Here is a 9,445-nt window from a genome sequence, read left to right as displayed (position 1 = left end):
ATGAGGAAATTCTCACTCATAGGTCTCACAGCTTCTTATTATAGGTTGGATAGTTATTGACCGTTTACAATAGCAAATAACAATTGACGAATTCGATTGTGACAACAAGTGTGGTCAGGTGTGCGGCACTAGTAGGCTACCTGATATCCAATAGCATATATCAAGGCATATTACAATTGTAAATATATTGTAATTAGTAGTATAGCTGTAATTTCCTTATTTGTAGTATATAGCTATAACTTCTAGTATAGTTGTAACTTCCTTATTTAGATAGATCTAGTAACTCGAAAGTAACCTTGATTTAGTTGATATAATGGATGAATATAAGCCTTGTAAATTCTTTTTAAATCTCTAGCATTTCTGTATAATGAGAAGAACTCTCACAATGAAAGGTATTCAATCCAATTGATATTCAATCCTGTTGATATGGTATCGGAGCCTTAATTCAAAATTTTAGAGAGTCTTCTTGTATGTCTAAAATCTTGGTTTTTAAACTCTTGGATTAGCTTATTTGCTTTTCCTCTTGTTACATTTGGTGAGTTACAGATATCATGTTAACTAGCAATATGGATAATTTTGGTGTGCATTTCATAGGTAAGAATTATTCTACCTGGGAATTTCAATTTCGATTATTTGTCATGGGAAAGGAACTCTGGGGTCATATTGATGGTAATGATCTAGCTCCTACTAAACTTTCTACATTAGCTCAGTGGCAAGTCAAAGATGCTAGAGTCATGACATGGCTTTTTGGGATCAGTTGATCAGTCACTTGTTCCTAATCTAAGGCCATACAAGACAGTTAAAGACATATAAGAGTATTTGAAAAAGGTTTATAATCAGGACAATACAGCCAAAAATTTTCAATTAGAGCACGAGATTGCTAGGTACTCTCAGGGAGATCTCTCCATGCAAGATTTTTACTCTAAATTTCAGAACTTATAGGCAGAATATGTTGACATCATTTATGTCCAAGTACCAACTGAATCTCTAGCTGCTGTTCAAAAAGTGCATGAACAGAGCAAGCGAGATCAGTTTTTGATGAAACTACGTCCTGAATATGAGGCAACTCATTCCAATTTGATGATTCGTGATCCTTCTCCTTCTTTAGATGTGTGCTTTGGAGAATTACTTCATGAAGAGTAGCATCTTGCAACACAAACTATTTTACAGTAAAATAAAATGCATGGTAATGCAATTGCTTATGCAGCAACTCATGGGAGAAGTAAGGGGAGAGACATGCCACAAGTTCAATGTTTTAGCTGCAAGGAATATGGACATATTGCTGCTAACTGTGCAAAGAAATCTTGAAACTATTGTAAGAAGTCTGGGCATATTACCAAGGAATGTCCTATTCGTCCCCAAAATCATCAAGTTAATCAGGCTATTGTTGCTAATCAGACTGTTGTTGGTTCAACAACTGTTGATAAATCAACTCTTACACTAGAAATGGTTCAGTAGATGATTATTACAGCCCTTTCAGCCTTAGGGCTTCAAGGTAAGCGCACTCTACCATCTTTCTCTTGGCTTGTTGATTCTGGCACCTCCAATCACATGACTAATTGCAGCGACACTCTTAGCAATGTTCAAAAATATTATGGAAACATTAAATTGCTAATGGTAGTAAATTACCTATTCATGCTATTGGGGACACAAATTCTTCAATTAAAGATGTTCTTGTATCTCCTCAGCTTTCTACTAGTCTCATTTCCATAGGACAATTGGTTGATAATAAAGGGATGTTCGATTTTCTCATGATGGTTGTATTGTGCAGGATCAGATGTCAGGGAAGATAGTAAGGAAAGTGCCTAAAGTTGGACGCTTGTTTCCTTTGACCTTTTCTGTTCCTAATTTTGTTTCTTTAGCTAGTATTGCTATAAACTAAAAGGTTGAAGTATGGCACAAATGTTTAGGCCATCCTAATTCTGTTGTTCTATCTCATTTAATAGATTATGATTTATTGGGCAATAAAGATCAGTTTTCCTCTCATCTTTCTTTTGATTGCTCTGCATGTAAATCAGGTAAAAGCAAGTCTCTTTCTTTTCCTTCTCATGCTAGTTGTGTAGAAAATTGTTTTGATATGATTCATAATGATGTGTGGGGTATTACTCCTATTATATCTCATACCAATTATAAGTATTTCGTCACATTCATTGATGATTACAGTAAGTATACTTGGATTTATTTTTTTCATTCTAAATCTGAGGAATTTTAAAAGCCTATATTGAGACTCAATTTTCTTCAAATATTAAAGTGCTTAGATAAAATTCTTATGGTGAATATATGTCTCATGAATTTCATGATTTTCTTCAACAAAAGGGAATTATTTCCCAACGTTCTTATGCTTATACACCTCAGCAAAATGGTGTTGCTGAACTTAAGCACCATTATTTATTTGTTATTACTCGAACCTTATTACTTGAAATTCTGGGTTGAAGCTTTAAGGATAGCAGTTTATCTAATTAATCGCTTGCCTTCAAGTGTCTTAAATTTTGAGTCTCCCTATTATCGTCTATATCATAAGCATCCCGACTATCTTGACATGCATACTTTTAACTGTGTTTGTTTCGTTCATTTGCCACCTCATGAGTGTAATAAACTTTCTGCTCAATCTATTAATGTGCTTTTATGGGCTATAGTGTTTTGCACAAAGGTTATATTTGCTACGATCGATGTTCTGACAAATTTTGTATTTCTCGTCATATTGTTTTCTTTGAAAATCAATTCTTCTTTTCTACTCATGTTGAGTCTTCACCATAGTCATTTGTTCTTCCTAATTTTGACGAGGTCAATACTACTCTTGAGAGATTCAAGCCTGGATTTGTTTATACACGAAAACGTTCAACTTTACAGGTTCCTAACCTTGACCAGACACCTGAGCCTATTCAAAATGTTTCTTCTATGGACAATCAGCTCTCAAATACTATTCTTCGACGCTCTTCCAGAATCACCCAACCTCTTGATCAGTATGGATTTCCTCACACATCTTTTCATACTACTTTGACCAATGTTTCAATTCCTTCATGTTATTCATAAGTTGCCAAATATGATTGTTGGCGCAAGGCAATGAAAGAAGAGCTTCAAGCTGTTGAGGACAATCACACATGGGATATTGTTTAGTGTGCACCTAATGTTAAAGCCATTGGATGTAAATGGGTCTACTCCATCAAGCTTCGTTCTAATGGTATTCTAGATCGCTATAAGGCACGGATGGTTGCCCTTAGAAACAAACAAGAGTATGGCATCAATTATGTAGAGACTTTTACTCCGGTTGCCAAAATGACGATGGTTCGTATGGTTATTTCGATTGCTGCCTCTTAAGGCTGGCCACTTCATCAAATGGATGTTAAGAATGCTTTTCTTCATGGTGATCTCATAGAGGAAATTTACATGGTTCTACCACCCGGCTTGCCTTCCTCCTTTTTTTGGGATGTTTGTAAGTTGAAGCGATCGCTCTATGGGTTGAAGCAAGCTCCACGAGCTTGGTTTCATAAATTTCGATCCACTTTTTGATTCAATTTTTATTTAAGCAAAGTCAATATGGCTCATCATTGTTTCTTTATAAGACATCTACTGGTATTGTTCTCCTCTTAATTTATGTTGATGATATTGTAATTACTAGAACATATTCTGCCTTAATTACTCGTTTGCAACATCTTCAAGCCTCATTTCATATGAAAGATCTTGGTCCTCTTACTTACTTCTTGGGTTTGGAAGTTCATTATATTTTTTCTGATATTTTTTTGAATCAACATAAATACACACAAGATTTACTTAAATTAGCTGGTCTTCAAGATGCCTCTCCTGTGGATACTCTACTAGAAGTCAACACAAAGTATCGTAGTGAGGAGGGTGATCTCATTTCTGATCCTACTGTCTATCGATAATTGGTGGCCAGCTTGAACTATTTGACTATTACAAAGCTAGATATTTCCTTTGCTGTCCAGTAAGTTAATTCATGCAACATCCTCATCATTTACATTTAGCTGTTGTTCATAGTATCATTCGATACCTTCGTGGGACACCTAGCCATGGATTGTTCTTTCCAGCTGGCTCTCCTCTTCATCTTGTTGCCTATAGTGACGTTGATTAGGCTAGCTGTCCAAATACTCGACGATTTGTAATGGGCTAGTACATGTTTCTTGGCAATTCTTTAATTTCTTGGAAGAATAAGAAGCAAGCTCGTGTTTCTATATCTTCAACTGAATCAGAATACCATGCTATGTCTACTATTTGTTTAGAGATTGTTTGGCTTGGTGGACTTCTAGCCGAGCTTGGTTTCTCTCAATCTAATCCTACTCTACTCCATGCTGATAATACTAGTGCTATTCAGATTGCTGCAAACCCAGTTTACCATGAGTTCACTAAGCATATTGAGGTGGATTGTCATTATATTCGCGAAGCCTTTGACACTCGTATTATTTCTCTTCCTCATATTTCCACTACTTTCCAGATAGCTGATGTATTTACCAAGGCAATGACATGTCAGGTCATCAGTTTCTTGTGAGTAAATTCATGCTTCTTGACCGACCAGCATCAATCTGAGGAGGAATGACAGCATATATCAAGGTATATTATAGTTGTAAATATATTGTAATTAGTAGTATAGCTGTAACTTCTAGTATAGCTATAACTTCCTTCTTAGTTGTATATAGCTGTAACTTCCTTATTAGTAGTATATAGCTGTAACTTCTAGCATAGCTATAACTTCCTTATTTAGATAGATCTAGTAACTAAAAAGTAGCCTTGTAAATTCCTTGTAAATCTCAAACATTTCTATATAATGAGAGGAACTCTCACAATGAGAGGTATTCAATCCAATTGATTTCAATCATATTGATAATGTCCAATGCCATATCATCCGAGTGTAGACCAAGAGATAATTCAAATATAATAATAGTCACTCTCATAACGCTGAGGCCTTTTCAAAAGTGTTGGCTTCAAGGTTCAAAAGAACTCCGAAATTAAGTTTGCTTAGGCAAGATTAATCCTAGGATGAGTGAACTCTGGGAAGCTTTGAATAAAAAAACTCATACCGATTATGTTGGCTGTATTGGGGACGGCCTCAAATAGAATGGATTGTGATAACTAGTACGGGTAGGTGCGAGGCACATTGCAGGCTACCTAGTGTCTGATCCCACATTGCCAGGGTCTAGATTAAGGGATGATTCAAATATAATAATAGTCACTCTTCTCACACTGAGGCTTTTTCAAAGCGATTGGTTTCAAGATTCAAAAGAACTCTGAAGTTAAGCATGTTCAAGAGAAAGTAATCCTAGGATAGGTAACCTCCTGGGAAGCTCTGAACAAAAAATCTCATACTCAATGTAGTGACTAAATTTGGGATAATATTAGCAGAGAATAACAAGTCCATCGAGGCGGGGTGTTACATCGATGGTCATTTCATTAAGGTGTTGTTCAACTTTGTGAATGGTGGCCCATTTGGCTTTACTATTTTGGTCCTCCATCGCATTGTGGAGTGTGATTGCTTCCCTCGCTAGAGTTGGTCATTGATAGATCTCAAGAAAATCTTAGGCTCTGATATCAAATCTGACATAGCAGAAGGAGATTTGGAGTAAAATGAAAAGCTACAGGATTGCTTCCCCTCATTAGAGTTGGTCATTGGTAGATCTTGAGAAAATCTAAAGCTTTGATACCAAATATGTCACAATAGAAGGAGATTTAGATAAAATGAAAAGCTCTAGGAAAGAAATCCCTAGCCCCTCTGATAGCATTTCTTCATTCAAAAGCCAAAACTTGGCTTTCAAGTAAGAACAAGGTTCATACAATTCAGGCAACCTCTATCAACGGAGAAGAGGCCCTTTATACAAACTTAAAAGGAAGTAAAATGGTTTGAGGAATTAAGTTAACCCAAAGTTTAAAGAAAACTTGATACCACCATTATAAAAGGAAAAATACATATTTTTGAGAAATTAAAATAAATTAAGTAAGAAAGCTGAAATTCCTATTTTAAAAAAAGAAAAAAAGAAAGAAAGAAAAAGTACAACTTCATTATTGTTGGTTTTCAATTTCTTTCAATATTATCCAACATAAATTAAATTCAAGAAATTAATTTCCACATTGTCCATTTGGAAAATTAACTTGTTTTGATTTATCAAAAACTACTTAATAATTTTTTTTATAATAAGGATGACACACACCAAGAGTAGCTGTGTTTGAATATGAGAAGTTAAACCAGCATTTTCTTTTTTATGAAAGAATATATATCTATATATACATACAAATATATTTTTGGTAAAAGCTTAGTGGTTGCAATTTACAGCTTAGGAGCTTAGAAGGTATTACAAATAATTTAACTTGCATGGGCTAGTAATTAACATTTCTAGTATATTACAAACCAATATATATATAGTTCTAAATTTCTAATTAGGAAATAAAATGTTAAGACACTCAAATGTAATGAAAAAATAAAACAATTCCTACAACATTATTTTCATCACAAAGCTGGCATTCCAATAAGGCCAATTATCCTAACCATGCATCCACCAATATCTAATAGTACTCAATTTGTTACAGATTCTAGCGACAACTAGCTAGGGAAGATGAAGATGCAGAAGATGCCACTTAAGCCAACAGCATGGTTACAAAAAAATTCTAGTTTCTAGCAACTCTACAAATATACCATTTTCTTCTTGGGGTTGCAACAGTTATTACATTATTTCCCCTAGCTAGAGCTCCCAGCCGGTGCTGCACTTTGTTGGAACCCTGTGCCTTTAACTTTGAGCATGTGGTGAACTCCTTGTGGATACTTGAATACTGCACAAACCAATCTATTTATTTGTCAACTTTCAGCAGTACATATAGTTATGATAATGTTGGAAACATATTTGTAACTTAATTGAGCAAGTTACAACCCTTAGAACTTATAGATCATTAGGTTCTCAATATATGGTGGAAACTATATTTTTAAAGGATCGAAATCATATATATATATATAGTTTGTTTGTTTCTGGTACAGGCATCTCCATGTTACTAAAATGTAGGCTTGGATTTAGATAACGGATTTTTTAAAAATCGTCATCAATAATAACACTTTAAACGATAGTTTTTTAAAAAACCATCATATAAAGTAACATCCGCATTCTAAAGTGAGAAGGAAAGCTCTTATATACACCAATAAAAATCCAAAAAAACATTTATTTCAATTGGAAATGGGACTGTGCCCTTACAACTAAGGAGGCTCCATTTATATAGGTTTCAAGCTATTACAATACATGCTACATGGCATAATACATAACACACAATATATTAATAATTCTACTGATAAGATTCCCTAACTTTACATCGTATCCTCATTCGAGCACCACAAAGATTCTTCCTGCTTTATGTCATCTCATGATCCAAGTTTTTGCAAATATTCCTTCTGACATAGATTCCTTGAGGATTTATGTCACATCTCCACAAAATGCTAACAACAGAAATTTTTGTATATATAATATTTAAAGTTTTGACTTTTTAAAATATAGTTACCATCATAGTTAGGCACTTAATAATGTAACAAGTACTAAGGATTGCTACTTGCATAATTTGGATTTTAATATTATATCATTAATTTATATAGCAAGTTTAACATTTGACACATCAACATATTCATTCATTATGTTGGAAACATGTTTACAACATAATATTATGTATATATATATATGTTATTTCAGTAGTATATATATAAAAGTTGGGTTTTCTTTCTTTTTTTCCCTTCTCTTCATATAAATATGATTATAAATTAATTTCTATTTACTAAACAAGAACCTGATACCAAGTGTTCTTAAAAATATAAAAGGAAGATTAGCACCTCTTAGATGGGAAAACCAAACAAAAAATGTGCGACATGTAACAAGTATTGAATCCAACACCTACTGTGCCGATACTATATTAAATCATAACCTAATATTACTGTTCTCAAAAGCATGAAATGGTGCAGTAGGATTGGGTTTATACTCTAACGATTGACGTAGATGGAAAAATGCAAGAAATTATTTGCAATAATTTGGAAAAAAAAGATATATATTATAGAGAAGGGGCTAATTAATCATGAACTTGCCAAGTTTAGCTCCTATGTAGAACACCTTTCCCAAAGCCCAAGCTTGGTAATCAGAGACGATCGTCCAACTTTACATAATTTAATTAAATATGGCATCTAGCAAATTAGTGGTATGAGATTTTTTTTTTTCTTTTTTGTCTTTCAATATAAAAATTTTTATATATTTTTTATCATATATATATATATAAACTTATTTAATTAATTCAGATATTCTATATTTTTTATCTTGTTCTTTTTTTTTTATTTAAAAAATATTATTTGTCACTATCAATGAATAATCATTATGTCTAATGACATAATGATTATCATTAAAAAAAATTACTTTTAGAGCTTTAGAATACAAATTAGTAGGATTAAATATCTGAATTAAAATATACTATATAATTAAGATGGTGATTACCAATTGTGACAAATAGAAAGATTTTTTTTATTTTTCATGTAAATTTTCTTCTAACTCGAAGAACACTTTTAGGAAAGAAATTTTATAGTTAAACACCCAAAAAAAAAATTCAATAAAAATTTAGTTGTTGGATATTTGTTTAACTTTTTTGCTTGTTGTTTTTTTATTTGTATATCTTCTTTTTTTTTTTTTTTTTGTTCAGTTCTAAGTTGTTAAAATTTCTTATTGATGGATATCAATATTATGGTAAAAACTCCAACAAATATTTATTATATCGAAGTTCATATGGCTAAAAAAACACTTAGTTATTCTATCAGTTGATTGGTTATTTACTCTTAGATTTTTTTTTTTTATTACAAAAATCATGGCTATTATTGTATGAAACAAAGTACAAACATGGATTGCTCGAATCACAAATCACCATTGTGCCAATATAAAGTAGATATTTTCTTAACAATCGAGACTTTTTTAAAGTGATTGATTTCAATATTCGAAAGAACTTTAAGGTTAAGCATACTCCTTGTAAGCAATCCTAAAATGAGTGATCCCTAAGAAATTTGAACAAAATCCCATATTGTCCTAAGTACGGTGGATAAATGCATAATGATATCGATGATGCAAATGGATGACCTTCTGAGAAGTCTGAACAAAACCTTATACGTGAATAAATGAGGGATGATATGGGTGACACAAAATAATTTGGAGTAGGTAAGCAAATGGAAGACAATATCGATGATGCAAATCGATAACCTCCTGGGAAGTCTGAACAAAATTCCAAAGCATCTAGAGTGTAGTGGATAAATGAAAAATAATATTAGTAATTCAAGAGAGTGAGGCGTTATAGATATAGTATATTCAAAAAAAACAAAAGGAAGAAAAAGAGGAAAAGAAGCAACCAAAAAAAAAAAAAAAAGCTAGTTTTTTTATATATTAATTGTTTAGATTAAGGTCATAATTATATATTAATTCCATCATTTATTAGGAAA

This window comes from Ziziphus jujuba, chromosome 6, assembly GCF_031755915.1.
Source record: "Ziziphus jujuba cultivar Dongzao chromosome 6, ASM3175591v1".
NCBI lineage: Eukaryota > Viridiplantae > Streptophyta > Magnoliopsida > Rosales > Rhamnaceae > Ziziphus > Ziziphus jujuba.
This window is presented reverse-complemented; position numbering follows the sequence as displayed.